The 17,028-nt window shown below is 39.3% G+C and overlaps 1 protein-coding gene across 2 annotated transcripts in view; it reads left to right on the forward strand.

Moving 5' to 3' along the window:
* Positions 1-17,028, forward strand: part of PRDM1 (PR/SET domain 1) — a 105,384-nt gene that overhangs the window by 4,213 nt on the left and 84,143 nt on the right. The window lies entirely within an intron of this gene.

Raw genomic sequence — 17,028 nt, forward strand, 5'->3', positions numbered from 1 at the left:
GTCAGTATTGCAATTACAAGCAAAGTACGCTGTTCAGTAAATGCAAATTCAAGTAATATAAAATGAATATTGTAGAAATGCTTTCCCATTTTTTTTTTCCTTAGGAAGAAAAGAGTCTTTCACTTGATTGTTATTATTTTGTCATTCTCTTGTCTAGGAATCAAATACAAAGACCGAGTAATACTGCTTATTCTCATGAGTTACTGTAGAAATCTGTACAGCATACTCGGTTCTGAGGTAGTTCCTCTTCCCTTCCCTTTAAATAAGTCCCTGCCAGCAACAAGTGTGTTGATATACTGATCTGAAGGACTTGGGCACGATGCCAACTCAAGCAATTTAAATGACATGGTTAATAGTGTTTCTACTGTCCTTATCACGCAGTGAACTTCCAAGTGATAATCGTGGATGACAAATTAACTCAAGTTGTAGCTCTCCTGTTCAGATGAACTTCATTTTACTCTGATGGAGAAATATTAAGTGCTAATTCCAGATGAACTGTAAGAATTTGCAAAATATACCTCTCTCCTCTAAACATGTGATTTCTTTCTGGCAAATAACAGCCAATTAGATTATCTGAAAGAATTTCTAATGCTGAAGTGTTCCCATGGGTTCTACTGCTAGCAGTGTCGTTTTCTTAAGTTTTTCTGTAGTAATAAATTTACGTGGAACACTGCATCCTTCAAATGAATCCTTATCAAACACTTCAAAAGAGAAAGTAAATTTACATAAAGTAGGTAGACAGTATAATATGTCTAACAAATTAAACCACTCTGTAATTCCTGTAAAGCATTTTGGATTGAAGTGAAAATGATTGTTCCATCAACTTCAATTTAAAATAGGTAACCTTTAAAAAGCATTTAATATAATTTCAGTAGTATGCACACTGGCAAACGGTAAGCTATTTCACAGTGGAAGTTTTAAAGTTTTTTGAGTACCCCTGGCACTCATCCTGACTTTTTGCTGTGTAGAATTAAAAATTATAGCATAATATGAAACTACAGAAGAAGAGGCAGAGTAGTACAATTGATAGTTTAACTGCAGATTGCATGTATGATTGCTTAGATTATTATTTCTATTTTTTGCAAGATTTGATCCTAAAAATATCTTTGCTAGATCTCATCTTCCTGATTTCCAACACTGCTAAGTCTTGCCAAAAGCCATAGAAACACTCATGTTCTCAGCAGCTGTTAAGAACTTGCTAAAGCACTTAATATGTTTCGTGTCTTGTGGCTGTGATTAAAATACAGTGCTGTGTGCTAAACTAGTAAGTTTGGAAATGCTATTCTTAATGGCCAAGATTGTATTTTTGAAAATTCATACTTGACTGCAGATTGTCGAATTTCACAGGTTTGATTCCTTGTGGCTCTGTTTGCAAAATTCATTCCTTTGAGAACAGTGAAAACTTACTAGATTCTACCTGTCTTAAAAGTAAGAATAATAATAAAAATAATCAATTACTTTCCTAAAAGCCTTGTACAATTGAAGAAGTCTGGCAGATTGGTTTTCCTTTTTTTTTTCTTTTTAAATTTGTGTCACCAATCATATTATAGCCACAAAAAAAAAAAGTTATTTAAGTGTTAGCTTTGGTAAAATTGAAGGACCCAACCTGAGATAGTACTGTAGTACTGGAATCTTACCATGAAACTCCTATTGCCCAGAGTATGAGTCAAAGAAAGGAATGTGCCTTTATGTATATATTTGCTATATATTAGTTATGTTACTTTTAGTCATTCCTTGACCATATGGATCTGCTCTATTCAATAAAACTAATTATTTGTTTGTTCCAAGTAACATTTGGAAAGACACTGGATATGAAAGCACAGTATCTCTAGAAATGCTTTTAGATTGTTGATCACTCCTCCTTTTCGATGCTCTGAAATTATGATGGTGGCTTTCTAATACTCAGGATGTGAAGTTAAAAGTGATCTTTGTTGTTAAGCCTTGTAATTTATGAGGTTTTTTTCTCTGCAGCCCTCCTCAAACCTGATAGCTCTTTCAGTTTCACAGTTGGCCTCATGTTCCACTTTTCTTTTTGCTTTGAAGGCTGGGTGGAAGGCTTGTCAGGGTTTGCAGTTGTACTGCTCTGTGCAGGTCTGGGTGGCTGTGCTTGAAACCATATGGGTGTTACTCTTCAAGAATTGTTGCCACTGTTCCCAATTTCTCTTTCTTACTAAAACCAATGCCAGGGATCTCTTCAGTAGCAACGTATTACTTTAGAAATCCCACACGAAGCATCATATACTTGTATAATGACATTTTGAAACATAAAGCCTTGAAGACTTGGTGGTTTGGGTTTTTTGTGAAAACTGGGCATGTTAAATGCACAGGAAAAAGCTTTCAGGTTCAGAAAGATCAAATGTAGTGCATTTGAACCATTTGTCTCTAAAATATCTTAATCTTTTATCCTCCCTTATTTGCTCTGTTCATCTCTTAAGACCTGAAATTGCTAGTACGTGTAATAAGCATAATCTTAGTACTGTGAGGAATGCCACTGAAGTAATTGGAATAATCTTTGGTAAAGCAGTGCCCTGTGTTTGCAGAACAGACTAGCCCTGGTCTTTTAAGCCCCACAGGGCAGGGAATTGTCTTCGAAGTATTTTCTGTAAAGTGCCTGGCATGTCTGTGTGTGCCAAAAAATGATAAATAATAACAAACAGTAGTTGACAATTTATGTAGACTTTCTTTATTATTATTATTTTGGAATTTGCCTATAGGGTACTTTCTAGCAAAAAGAAAAATGCCAGAGTGGCTTCCAGCTGGGGCAAGATGTGCTGTGATGGCCAGAGAAGCTTTTAATCGAAATAGAACACACATATAATCTATAGTATCTTCTGTGAGGCCGTCGGGCCAAAACATTAACTTTTTGGCTTTAACAGTTTTCCTTTAATCTTCTTGCCACTTAACTTTTACTATGATCTGTCCACATTCCAGAAGTGTGGAATGAAGATGGGATAACTTTTCCTTACTTTCTTCCTCCTTTAAGCCTTTGGTGGCTTTTCTTTTGTGTGATGATATATGCTTCATTGGTTATATATGCTCTAGTCTTCCCTTCAAGCCTGTGAAGGTAGATGTCCTCAGAATCACGCCTGAAAAGGGGGGATGTTATATTCAGAAACACTCCAGTCTTCTGTAGCTTGCCATATGCAGGTGTATTGTGAATGGCTTCCTGATCATACTGTATCTGTGATTAAAGGTTCCTAAATAACGTTAGGAACCCTCTTATTGGCAATGTGTCACGTACAGAAGTCTTGAAACATTGCTCCCCACATCTATTTCCCAGGATAATTTTATTGTGTCTGCCAAGCGTCTTAATGTTTTAGTTACTAAACAGCATCATCCATATGAAGTAATTGAAAATGTTGAGAGTGTACAACTTGTGTGGTGGGAAGACTCAAATGATATTTGGGCAGTAAAGAGGAGAAATAAATTATTTATTTTCCAAGCCTCTAATAAACTTTTTTGAAGGCAGTGTTACTAAACTAGTTCTTGACCTGAGAAAACTGTGAGTAGAGACACTAATTTTCAAAAGTTCAAGCTAAATATTCTTCTTTCCTATTAAAGTATAATGCCATTTTTAGAATTTCAGCATAAATATTTTTAACTAAACCTGCTTTGTTAAGTAATGTAGAAAAGTAATCAAGTTTATTAGATGACTGTCCAAAATTTATGGTTTTGAAGAAAGACGGGATACTTATGTGTTTGTGTGTGTATGTTCAGATTTGGACACAGTGGAGAAATCATAAATCCTAACGGTCATACAGAGCAGCTATGAGAATGTGATTAACTGCCTAATCATACATTTTTGCTCAAATGTTTCTCACCCTATGTCCAGTTTTTCCTGATCTGTATAAACTAATAATATCTTCAGTGGAAAAAAAGTAATTAGATGAAAATATTGTGCCCAGATGCTGCACCGCAGGTCACACAGAAATGTCTGTAGAGCCTGAGAAAGAGTAGATTCTGCAAGTGGAAATGAGCATACTCCATTTCCTTTGAACTGACTGGAAAGTTACTTTCCTCTTTCCAGCTTGCCAGTTCTTCCAGAGCTGTAAAGGACTGTAGTAACTGAACCTTTCACCAACATTTTATTAAAGCAGGAAATATATGCAATTACAACAATTCAAGTGACTCAAGAAAGATTCGTAGAAACCAGTAATACATGCAATAATTTCAGTTCTTACAGATGCTCAGATATTGTTTTCCTTTTCATTTGTAGTTAGGAAGAACTTTGGGTGGAAGTGGGGCTGCAGAAGGGCAAGAGTTCATGCCAAAATACTGAAGTTCATTTCAGAGCCTGCCTTGATTTTTTTTTCTATCCGTGATACAGTCTTGGTGGAAAGTAAAAATATTCTGACAAAACTCAAAACTTGACTGTAAGGCTGTAGGAGCTAGCAATTTTCAAAAATGTGTGTCTCTTCAATATACTTCCAGCTTGTGTAAGATGACACATTTTCAGTCTTTTTTTGTATCTATTTTATTGTCAGAAACACATTGCAGGTCTTCAGTTACTCTTAGTTGGATGTCAGCCCAGTTATGACAGTTTATAGTGGCTGAGGTTCTGTATAATAGTGACTTGAGAGCTGGGTTTTCGTAATGTAACATTCAATTAAGTCACATTTCATAGATAGCATGTTATGGTAAGGAAGATTAAACTTTTAGATTTTTATCCAAGAATTTCCTAAAAATACACATTTTTAAGATACTTTTATAGGAGAGGGAAGTCCTGTTATTTCGCTGTCTTTAATGGTTTTCTTAAACTTCTGTATGGTATTTACAAACTCCAGTTAATGATGAAGAATCAAATGCTATAAACTTGCACTGTAGATTGCTATGTCTAATGATGTTTTTAGGGTTGCAAATACTGGCATGTAATTTATAGCTAAAGTAAAATAATTTCTCTGGTCAGTTCATTAAGATTATAACAGCAGCTTATGAATTGGAAATTATTTTAAATATTTTCAAGTAATTTTTTTTTCTTACCTTTTTAATGAAATTGTAGAAGTGTACAAAAGACAAGAGGTGGATTTTGGGAAGTGATTTAGAGAAAGTAAAAAAAGAAAATAATTTTTTAAGAGAAGATCAGTAAAGCTAGAAATCATTGCTTTTGTGTGAACTTTGTTCCTAAAGAGAAAAACAGCCCCAAAATATTTTTTCTTTTAAAGTTTTATGAATATTTTAAAACAGTGGAAGAAAGTCTGTAGGGAGAATTTTTTTTAAGGCTAGATCTCGGAGGATTTTATATACCAACCTAAATGATTCTATGATTCTATATTAGCTACAGATCACTCCTGGCTAGTTACAAAAACTCTGCAGGATGCCTACTCATATAAGGTTTTTGTTTTGAAATTAAACTGGTTTTTGCTTCTGCATTATAAACAATTTGAGTAATATATTGGACATACTATGTTGAATAGCAGAACACCCAAAAAGTTTGGTGGATCAGGAGTTTTATCCTTGCACCTTTTGCTCTGTACTTGTGTTTGCACAAGTTAAGTGTTGTCATATGAATCTGATTGCAGCGGGAGGGGGACACATGGGATGATGCAGACAAAGTTGTTTGCGTGGGAGTGCTGCAAGATCAGAGCCTTGTGCTTTTAGGTTGTCCCTCATGATTTCAAAATGAAAGCACGTTAACCTATAAGCTTAAAAATAGTTACTCTTAATTTAAATATGCATTGGCAGAATCCTAAAGACTTCTAAGTGCTCTTCTGCTGTGACTTCATATGCTGAGTTGTCTGTTATAGAACTTACTAATGAAATAAAAAAAAAAATCAAACCAAAAAATACATCTGATCAAAGCAGTTGTTAGAAATGACACTATTTGATAAGATCATCTACTGAAAATAAAGGGGGAAATGAGATCTGACAGAGGTAAAACCAGGTAAATAGCTTTCAGCTTTGCTTTTGTTATTCAAGAAGAGAAAGAAACAATAGGTGCTGTTTAGAGTCTGGAGCTGCCCTTGTAACCTCTGCTGCTCTTAAAATGCCTGAAGGTTATTGCATGGTTCTTGGAGGCTTTTATGCTTGCAGTGCAACTTTTAATTTTCTAACAAAAGGAGATGCAGTACCAGCCTGCTGATAAACACCGTGCAGAACACTTGGAGAGAAAAATGGAAAAATTCCTCATGCTTTTTTCCTTTCCAGTTACTGAAGTATACTGGCATATTTTTAACAGAAGAGCACTGCCTCCTATTTTAAGCTGCCAAAGCTGGAGGCTGGTTTTTAAAAAGTAGGAACATTCTTTCTAAGAGGATGGGATGTGCTTTTTGCATTCAGTAGCCCCAGCCCAAACAAATGACTTGTTGCATGCTGTTTTGGGGAGTGATCTGAACATTCATAGGGGCTGTATCTATTTCAACAAGATTCCTAATTCTTGTTGCACTGGCAAAATCAAGTCCAGTTAGCCTTAAATCCAGCCTTCTCAGCATCAGAAGTCCAGCTGCCTGGCCCAGAAGTGTTCCTGCTGGATGTGAGAAGCACCCTTTCTCCCTTTCTCTGCAAATTGTAAAGCAGTGCACAGTGCAGGCAAAACTCAGCCAGCACTTTGGCCCTGTCCTTACATGTGCTGCATGAATTTGTTGGTGTGATCATTGCTGGTGTTTAGAATACCATGCTAGCTGTGATGCTTTGTACTTGGATACTGGTGTGATCAGAGGAAAGAAGGGGTCAACTTCTGAAGGTACTGTTTTCCAGCACAGCTGAAAGTCATGGAATGTAACAGTTTTAGGAATGTACACCTGTGAGTATATAATAAGAGAGTATCTGTTTGTGTATTTTCACTGCTGACATTCAGATCAAAGGTCCTAGGTGGTGATGTAGAGAGAAAAAGGGAAAGGGGGCCACATGTCTTACCAACTCTGACCTGTCGTCTTGCTCATTGTTTGCAAGTTTTCACTAGAAAAATCAGTCATGAGGCTGCTTAGATGAAGTGACTTACTTTCAGAGGTTCACTTGGCGCATATGGATATTCAGTTCAAAAAGCTGCAGATTCAAGTCTTAGTGATTAAAAGAAGAAAGACTTATCAGCAAGTGCCGCCACTTAAATATCAAAACTGATGCTTTGGACAGCGCTGGGATATCATCACAAACACTTTAAAAAAAACATTGTGTTCGGAGGCAATGAGTATTACTCCTGGATGACTGATGCCAGAAAGGCTGACAAGTAAGCTGAGAAACATCTTAAAGCCTTTTAAGCATCTTCGACCCTTCACAACTACATGCCAGCTAAAACAAAAAGCTGAGGAGGAGTCTGTTGCTGTCTTACAGCTAAAGGAAATGTATCCCAAATGGAGGAGGATCCCCCAGGCCCTGGAAGTTGTTTAATTAATCATCACTTTCAGCCTGCTCATTAAATGGCTATTCTTTTCTCACATGGGCAAATGAAAAAGATGATTACACCTGGGAGAAACAATGACACCTGTTACAGCTTCCTTTACTGTTAAGCACAGTTTAAACAAAACCCCCAAAAACAAATTAAAAAATTAAGATTTAATTTTAGATACACAGAATTAGTAGAACTACGCTTGCTTTCTTTTTATGTAGGTTACATGGAATTTGTGCAGGTACATGTGTGTCATAATAATGTATGCTATTATACCTGGCAGTAATGCTCATATTCTTTAAGTTAATTTGCTTAAATTGGAAATACTAGCTTTTTTTTATTTATTAAGGTAGAAAGACTTTGTCAAATTCTTGCTTGCTTCCTTGACACATCTGAATCAATTTATGTATAACAAAAGTGTTTTACATGAAAGTGAAAAGTATCCTCACCAGGGTCTTCAGTGTTTTCTGCTCCTGTTGCATTAACATTTTGGTCATGATAGATGTCTTGGCAGCTTATGATGTAATTTATCATGTTGCTTCAGTGCTGGGGCTTTGTCAGCAACAGGGAATTTCAGGAAGAATTTTCCATTGGCTCAATAAAGCCAGCAGCAGCACTGTGAGAAATCTACATGGAAATCTGAGTGTAGACATGGCCTAAGGGAAACTACTTGTGTCTGATTTTGGGGCACATTTTGTAAGAAGTAGTAAGCCAGGGGTGTTGAGTAACTGTGGTCATCAAAGCTTAGCTTGCTGTCCATGCTCAACGTGCATAAGACCGCTTGCAATCTTTTCTCAAGAGGTTGTGGAAAGTTATTAGCACTTTGATAATACACATTTTTCTTTTTTTCTTTTGGGCTCTGCAGCTCCAGTTTGCTCTGGGTAAATTCCTGGGGCACATTGCTTACTGTACTCAGGCCTGGGAAGTCAGTATCTTACTAGGCGATAAAAACTGTTGTTCAGGCAGTTTGATTTAAGATATTGTTTCAGAGACAGTGAGTCACATTGAGTCCTCATTTTGCTTTATCCGGATTTATTCCAGAGAAAATGACAAGCTGGGTATAATTTGCAAATGTTTGCTTTAGTTGCGCAGTTTTCACAGTGTGTTCTCCCAGTCGAAGGCAGTAAGACCTGTGACACCATTTCACACAACCCTTGGCCACATGGTTTTGTTTTATTTTTGCTTTCTGTTGGCAAGCACTAAAGGGGGTGTTAATTCGTGGCCTGCTAATTTTGCTTAGAAGGTCTATTCAGCCATGAGCACAAAAAGGGTTACCAGCCTTGCTGTTGCCTATGGCAGCCGTGGTGCAACACCAGCATGTGCTGCTACAGTCACGATGCTGGACTATTGTAATTCCGTCACAGTAAAACCTTCAGCCCAGCTTCTCCTTTGCTTGCCCACTGCTTCTTCAGAAAGCAGCAGCATGGTTGCTTGTCAGCTGGTCATACTATATGCTAGCTGTGTCAGCCTTCTATTTTTTGGCTTGGCGTGCTATGAAATAGTGACCTGACTTTAAGATGGTGATGCTATGCATATTTCAAAGCTACGTGGTAGGACCTAGTTGCCTTAAAGATTGCTTCCTGGAGCTTTGGTCTGAAGGATGTTTGCCTTCAGATGCTAACCTGGTTTTCCCACCATTACATTGGCTACGAGCAGGAGTGGTGAAATTTTGACTTACTAGACCCTGCCCCAGCCCTTCAGGTTTAGCTTTAGTTCATTCTTCGGTCTTTTGGCCAAAGTAGCATTGTTCCAAGAGATGCAGGTCCACAGCAGCTTAAGCTCTCTTCTTCCCGTTCCTGCCTTCTCCCTTGCTCTAGAGCTGGCTCCTAGCTGATCCTGTACAAGCCACCTTACAGTCCTCAACCTGCAGACTAAGTCACAGAAAATGGAATAGTTTTCTGCAGGGTTATCTCTCAGAGCTGGCTTGTGACAGAAGTGGACGTGTTCCACCATGAGCAGCAAAGATGTGGTGGGAACAGCCAGCCTGGACAGGGGGGAATGGTAGCACGGCCCTGGCACCAACTTTCCTAGCTCTTTCCTAGCTCTGCAGTTACTACACATTTCTAAGCAGGAAAGCCTTTTCATTGCTTTATCACATGAGCAAGACAAAAGCTAGGGACATTTTATGCATCACTTTTAAAGGGTCTGGGGTGGCGTTCTTTTAAATGTTATCAAAATCCTTGTGGTTGCCAGTGACTGAGAACTGATCTGTATTGTTAAATCATTTTGCTTTATGTTTGGAGGTAATATATCAGCATAAAAATTTACAAACTAAGAAACTATACCCCTTTAACTTAAACCCAAGGGACAAGGGTACAATCTATTCAGCCCTATGCCTCTCTAATGCTTGCTTTCTGTAAAAGACTTGGCAATACCATGGCAGGCATTTTTGGCTGAGGCAAGGAGTCGATTTGCAGTATTTACATAAATATATTTTCTGGAGCAAATGCCATTCACTGTACTTCATACCTAAGGTGATCAGCCAGTGGGAGAAAAAGAGTTCATTGCTCTTTATCGTGCTAAAGAACATAAAACACTTTCTGCTTACATTTTTGCCTTTTAACTATCAGAATTTATCTTCCCTGGGGTTTTTTGTTGGTTGTTTTTTTTTTCCCTTTTTTTCCTAAAACAAGGCTAAAGAACTGAAGTAGGAGCTGTCTGAGTCTGGAATTGGGAATGACAGATCTTTTATTAAATTTATTTTCTTATTTTGGTCATCAGCTAGTGTTGAAAAAAAATAAAAATCCCCAAAACCTGAGTGTATGACATGCATAGATTTAAAAAAAAAAACAACTGAAACAAACAAAAAAACCCCAACCAACAAAAGTCTGATTAAAATGCCTTGCCCTGCCAATTGCTTAGCTTTTGGTCTCTTTATATATTTGATGTTAAAAGCCAGCAAAAATAGCTAGTGGGGTTAGAGTTCAAGGAAAGGAGAAAAAAAAAACCAATTGACAGGCAGATTTTGATACAAAAATAAAAGCAGCAACAAACATAATGCCTTCTGTCTTCAGAATAATGTTACAAAGGGTTTGTTTAAGTTTTATCCGCAGAAGGGCTTTGTTGTGTTCCAGTGATTCATAGGATAAAGTGATTTTTATGTCTTTTTACTTATATTTAAGTGGGATTTCTCTCAGATAAACAAAGTAACACACACTCAAAGACTCTTTCTGCCTCATTTAAACACCCCACCTTATCAAAACTCCATTTCCATGAGTGATGGATCTTGACTCTGGATGGGAGAATGAAGTATTCAGTTACCTTATTTTCATGTGCTAATGAAGCAGAATGTGGCTTTAGGGGGTTTCTTTTCAGCAAGGTAGCCTGTTTGGTTATGCACATGCCGCCTTCTTATGTTTCCTTCCACGTCTCTGTCTACACTCAAGCGGTGGTCTTAATGGGCAACAGTGGCTAATCTGTCTGCGTGACAACAAGCCTTGGCCTTCTTCAGCTCAGCAGGAGCACCCCTGGCCTGTAATTAGCAGAGCCATCAAACCAACTGTTTGGCTCGAAATGATTTCTTTTGGCACGTCTTGGAACAACCTTATATGCTGAAAATCTGAAGGTTGTTTTCTTGTTTCTGAATTTTCTTTGCTTCATGGAGTGCTGATGTGAGCAATGTGAGCTCTGAAATCCTCAGCCTAAGCGGCAGTAGGTTTGTACTCCAGCTGTCCTCAAAATGGGAAATGTCCAGTTTAAATGTTTGCCATTATTTGTTCAACTGAGCTTAAAAGTGCAGGTGCATTTTTGACTGAGAGTCAAACGGTTAAGGCAAGTATTTTTTATAGCATTGTCATCCTGCTGCCGATGCAGGGAGAGGTATGTATACAGCTTGGGCGCTCTTCAGTACTGGGACCCCCTCCTCTGGCAGCCTCAGCTTTACTTCCATGAGAGGTACTGGTTTAATGGGTGAGATCATTCATACTCTTGAAGCTAAGCTTTTACTTAGTGCTTGGCTGAAACAGGAGGTAACATTCAGTGCTTTACATGATAGCTCCTTAGCTGCAGTTGCATGTCCTTTTAGCACTGTATAATGAAAATGTGTGTATTGTGGGGGTTTTCCTAGCAGCTGTATGCTAGGAATTAGGTGTGTCAGCTTCACCACAATGGATGATGGAGGGAAATAACCATCCAGGAGTTAGTCGCTGCCAGTTATGAAGTTGAGGAATTGGAAAAAGGCAACACATTTTCGGTTTTTTCTTCCCCAAAGAATTAAATTAAAAAGCTTTACAAAGTACATTGAAACATATCCAAGTTTAGGTGTTGGGTTTTTTTGAGGTTTTTTTTTTTTGAGTTGTCTGAAAAAAGTGAAGAGAGGCTTAAATGGCTATGGTAAGTATAAGAATAGTCACCTTCAGTTCTCCTGTAAAGCATTAACATGGAGAGCAATAGACTTAATATGTTACACTTTTTCCCTCCAAGATTCATGAATGTTCTTAAGAATTATTCAGCAGCATAATGAATCTCTGCTCCCACTAACTGATGGTAACTAGTAAGTAAAATGAGGAAGTGTAACAAACACCAAGTATAGCACGGGTTTTGTAAGGTGCACCAATGCTACTGGGTGTTTTGGATTCTCCTGAAGGAAAAACAGGGGGACAGAAATGTATGAAAACAAAAACTGAAACCTTTGGATATTCTTTTGATGTAGTCTTTCACAAAGGTACTAAAGTAAGTGTAAAGTCCTGTCATGAATTAAAACAGGTGAAAAAAATAGGAGGCGAGTGATAAGAGTTCACAGCTTTCAACCTGGAGGAGATTCCTGTTTAAGTGGAGCTTTAAAATATTGGTATGGGGAGCGGTGTGTGTGCAGGCAGAGAGGGATCAAGAAGCAGCGGTGATCAGCAAGGTTACCCATCTGGTGGTTTGAAGTTATATATGTTAAGGCTTGTACCCCCAGAAGATAACGTGAGAAGTATGCAAGAAAATTAGGTAACTTAATAACAGATATTGTGGCTGAAGTACATCACAAACCAGATTTGATCAGTGCAGTGATGTTACTGGTTCCCCTTCATGGAAATAAGGCTGATACTGTGTTCTGCTGCAGCTGTTGAATACGGCTTTCCTACAAATGCCCCAGCCTGTGCTGGCTCCCAGGAAATTGACCTCCTGTGAAGGAAATTCCCAGCATGCTTCCCACCCCTCCAGCCTTCCAGCCCTTGGAGGGGAATTTTCATGCCTCTCCCTTATCTCTTGGCTATCCTATCTCCAAAGTGAGCTGAGGGAAAATAAGTTGTAGCTGGAGATCTGCAGAGCACCAGCTGCCTTTGGCAACCAGAGAAGCATACTGTGATCTGAATGAAGTCACAGCAGCTCTTTTATCCCTTAAATTTGGGGAAACAGTCCTGTGCTTTTTAGCTAGAGTTGGGTAAAAGAGGTTTTCGTGACTAATAACTTTGTTTGCTAATATGTGCTGTTCTGAAAAGCAAAGCAATTAACTTGCTTGGTTATGAGTTCATGAGTTCAATTTGTTGTTCTCATTAAGAGCTGGAGAGTTTTCAGTTGAAACTTTTAAAAGTTTTTAATTTCTTTAATCATTCTCAAAGCGCAGTATCTCAGAGCGTCACTTTCAAAATAAAACATGTACTTTTTAGAATACACAGACTTTCTTTGGGAACCCTTGGTGAGACATATTTTGTTTCACAGTGCTTAACGTTATTCATTTGTCCCAAACCAAAAATTTTTCACTGTGCAGAAAAAACCCAAGCCCTATTGCCGCCTTAACTGGTTTTGAGACAATTCTCCTCCTCCTCCCCTCCACCCCCTTTTCTATGTCCCTTTCTTGGATCTGCATAGTAGTGCATCTGGTATCTCGGTGTGGCTTTGAAAAAAATAAAGGGAAGCAATGTAGCAGAATTGTCTCCTGACTTGAAAAAGTAAACTTTTTTATAGTGCTGCACTCAGCGCTAGTCAGCTTGGCAAGAGCAGATACTTAATGTGCATTCGGAGCTGATAGTAAATGAAAATTAATAATAAACTGCATATCTATTTTACAAAAGTGTATTTATTCTCAGAATAAAAAGAAGTTTGTTACTTAGGCTTTTAGCTTATTTCCTAGATGTTTCTCAGTTGAGAACATCTCACTAAAGTTGTTAACTCCCGTTTCACTTTCTGGTTCTCATACACCAGTACCTCGCTGCACCATTTACATTGAAAACGGTTGCAGAGGTCTTTGTTTCCACCAGCATGTTTATTGAACTTTTTAGAAGTTAGTAAACTGTTGTGTTTTGGAAAACTCCTCAAAAAACCTAAATTTTTCAGCACCTTCCATTTTAGAATTATGATGATAATGATAGGAAAGAAAAAAAATGGTGGTAGAGGTAGTATCTTTTACATTTTCTATCGAGGAGAAATGTTGAGTTCACTTTATAGTGAGATGTGTCTTGGGGACTGTGATACAGCTTTGTATGTTTAAATGCATAATACCTAGGCATGAATGCTGTGTGAGAAGCAGTCGTCTTACTGAATCTCATCTTACTGTAGAGGGAACTGTGAAAGTTTTATGATCATACAGTGTAACTTTTGTATATAATAGGTATAACCACTGAATTCAGAGTACTGAATTGCAGTATTCAGTGCCTAACAGTTTATAAGATATTTGGGTGTGTTATTACTTCATAGATGCACAGACTAGCAGTCCTCCTTCTGCCTGGTTATAGTTAAAGAAATCTCTACTGAGAAATATAAAGCAAACAGTCTCAATAACCAAGCAAAACCAGTAAGAATTGAGAGAAGAGTACAAAAATAGCAAAAATCATCTCAAGAAGGGAAGTCTGCCTCCCCAGTGAACTGATTAAAAACTGAAGATTAGCATTTAGATCATGCCGCTTCTGGCATATCAATAATCTTATGCAGATGTATAGTGCCACTGAATTGTCTTGCAGCAGCATAGGCAGACATGTATCTTGGGGAAACTGAAAGCATTTACAGTTAAAAACCTATACCACTGAGTTAAATTCAGCCTGCAAACCTTCTTGCATAAGTAATCATAAAGCCACACTTAAGGCTGTTGTGTGTTGGATTTCACTTCAGCTTCTGAGTAATCTTAAGGACCTGAGCAAGTAAAGCCATCGCAGTAGCCTGTTCTTGAGGTGACCAGAATATGGTAAATTTCAGAAATCCACATCTGAAATAAGAGGTTGCAAGCTCTTTACCAAGTGCAGACAAAGAAAAAAGGCTCTTTGATGTGGCTGTAGTGTAGTATCAGCTTTGTCTCTAACAAGACCTCTGTGCTTCAAACTTGATTTGTGTATAAAAGGCTGTACTGTTGGATGGAAGGGCTGATACAGGCTTATCCTGTCATCTCCACCCCCACTCGCCTTCTGCACCTCTCAGGTCATCTCTGTTTTGGCTGGCTTGAGTCTCAGCCAGCTAGTCATCATCCCAGCCCAATCACCTAAAAACCCCGGATAATCCCATTGGAGTGCATAAACCAGAGCAACCGTAACAGCAATAAACAATTGCATAGCAGCTGCTTATTGCAGATGTACACCCACTGGAGATGCCTTGGGAGGCAGGGGGACCTCAAACGCTGCTGCCCAGAGAGCAGGCACGTCGTGTAGCAAACAGTGCCTTTGGTGTCTCCCCCTGGTTCCCAGCATGCAGCAATTTTTCTGCCAACAGCAATTTGTACTTCAGCTGAATGTATACCTCTTCTTAATATTAGCATTGCCTTTTACCTCACTGCTACTCCTGCCGCTTTCTGTGCCTGTACATAGTAAGTACTTCAGGGTACATAATAAGTACTGAAGGGTCCCTCTTTCATGCTTTCCCCTAGCACAATCCTCCTTTGCCCAGGAATTCATTAGTGTAAAGGAGCTAGTTTTGGTATACCTCATCTGACAGCGTAAGATGGGACAGTGGCCTTCTTTCAGCCATAATTATTTACAAATTAGATTGCTATAAGTGGAGATGTGAATATGGTAAACTTTCCAATACGGTATTGTAGACTGTGGATGTGGTAGGAAAATGTTAAAGGATGAAATAACTAGGAACCTCCAGTGAGGCAACTTCACTGCCCTTCTGCTATGCTTTTTTCACGCTACCACTGCCTTTTAAGTAGCTTTATGTTTTGGAAAAAAAGAGGTTAGGTATTCTGCTAGGTAAGAAATGTCTTGTCAGTCACATTAATGTAATTAAGCTGTTACATGGATCATTGGTCCTTGTACTTCAGCCATGAAATGGCGTTGGCCAGTTTGAGAAGAATCCTTAGCTCCTGCATAGGTAGTGCCTGCTTTAGGGCAGCCGGTCAGGGAAGCTCATGAGGGGGTCTTCACTTCCTTCAGAATTCAGGCTGTCCATATACATGGCAGAAGATGGGATTTAGCAGTTAGTTAAGGACATTCTCAACTTGATTATTGAAAACTAAAGGGGTCCCACATAGTATCACAGCAGAATAGCCACTGTTGTGGTGCGTACATCGGCATGCTTTCTTGTTGCAGCGACTTGGGGTGCTGTGGCATAGAAGGATGGCCCGGGGAGCCCTGCCTTGCCCAAGCCCCACTGCATCCAGAGCCAGAACACAGCACAGCATGGCATCGGGCTTGCACTGGAAAAACACTTTCACTGGCTCCAAAGTCTGGGTGTCCGGTTAGGGTGTCATCGTGTTTCAACTGCCGAATGACTAATGCCCGGCCCAGGCAAACTGGTGGTAGTAGCCGTTTCTGCTGTCCTGCTTCTTACCTCTCCATCCCAGAAAGTACTGATGTTTCCAGCTCTGCCGATACAGCGCTGGTTGCGCTGGCGTATAAAAATGATTAGTGACCAGCTATGCAGTGTAATTGCTAGCATGGCTGTGGTTGAAAAAAATACTTATGTTTGGACTTCAGGCAGGAGCTTGAGCACTGAGCTGCCTGTTATGCTTTTGCTGTGGGGAGTGCAAGAATGAGAAGTGATGGGTGAGGTATGCCTACAGCCCCTTCCTCCCACCCCATGGACTCACGGGGCAGAGCTAACGTGCCAGGTAGGGCACTCTGCTCCCAGCCTGGAATGTGGTCTCCTTTTATTGATTTTCTCTTATTTTTCAAAACATACTGCAGAGTATTTACCAGGCCATAAAAAATACACTGTGAGGAGTTATCATGTATAATTGCAGCTGCCAGGATGAGAAAAGTCCTATTTGTGAAGATGGTGATAGTATTTAGAGGGGACTGAGTTACTTTGGGTTTTGATGTTGTGGTGTTTACATGCTACCGTACAACACTCAGCACAGCATGCTTGAGCTCCTAGTGTAAACGAGTCACAGCTCCGCTCTCCCAAAAATGTCTTCAAACAGGGGCCTGTAAGTCAGAATAGCAAACTTGATACCTGTGGTGCCCAGACCCCCATCACTGTGTGGCTGTGAGTGGAGTAACACAGGTCTCTCCCCTGTCATTTGCTCAGCGAATGAAGAGAGAAGACACAAGTGGAAAAGGTGACCAGCATGATTCCCACGTTGGCATGTGGGCAGCAGGTGTGCTCGCAGTGGCTGCCTGCCCACAGATGGGGCTGTGAGTTGTTACAGCTACTGAAACTGGACAGGTTGAGGGAATTCAGAAGGCAATCTGTTGATTTGTGTCCCCCAGATGACTCCTGTCCCTGATGATGGCTGCATTAAGGAAAACAGGGCTGCTTATCAGGCCTCAGTTGTCACTCATCAGCCAAGCAGTTGTTTTTTCCCAAATACTGCTCAGAGAGCGACACATAATATATGGTGGAGGCTGTATTGT

The sequence above is a fragment of the Falco peregrinus genome, chromosome 7 (genome assembly GCF_023634155.1).
Source record: "Falco peregrinus isolate bFalPer1 chromosome 7, bFalPer1.pri, whole genome shotgun sequence".
Taxonomy (NCBI): domain Eukaryota; kingdom Metazoa; phylum Chordata; class Aves; order Falconiformes; family Falconidae; genus Falco; species Falco peregrinus.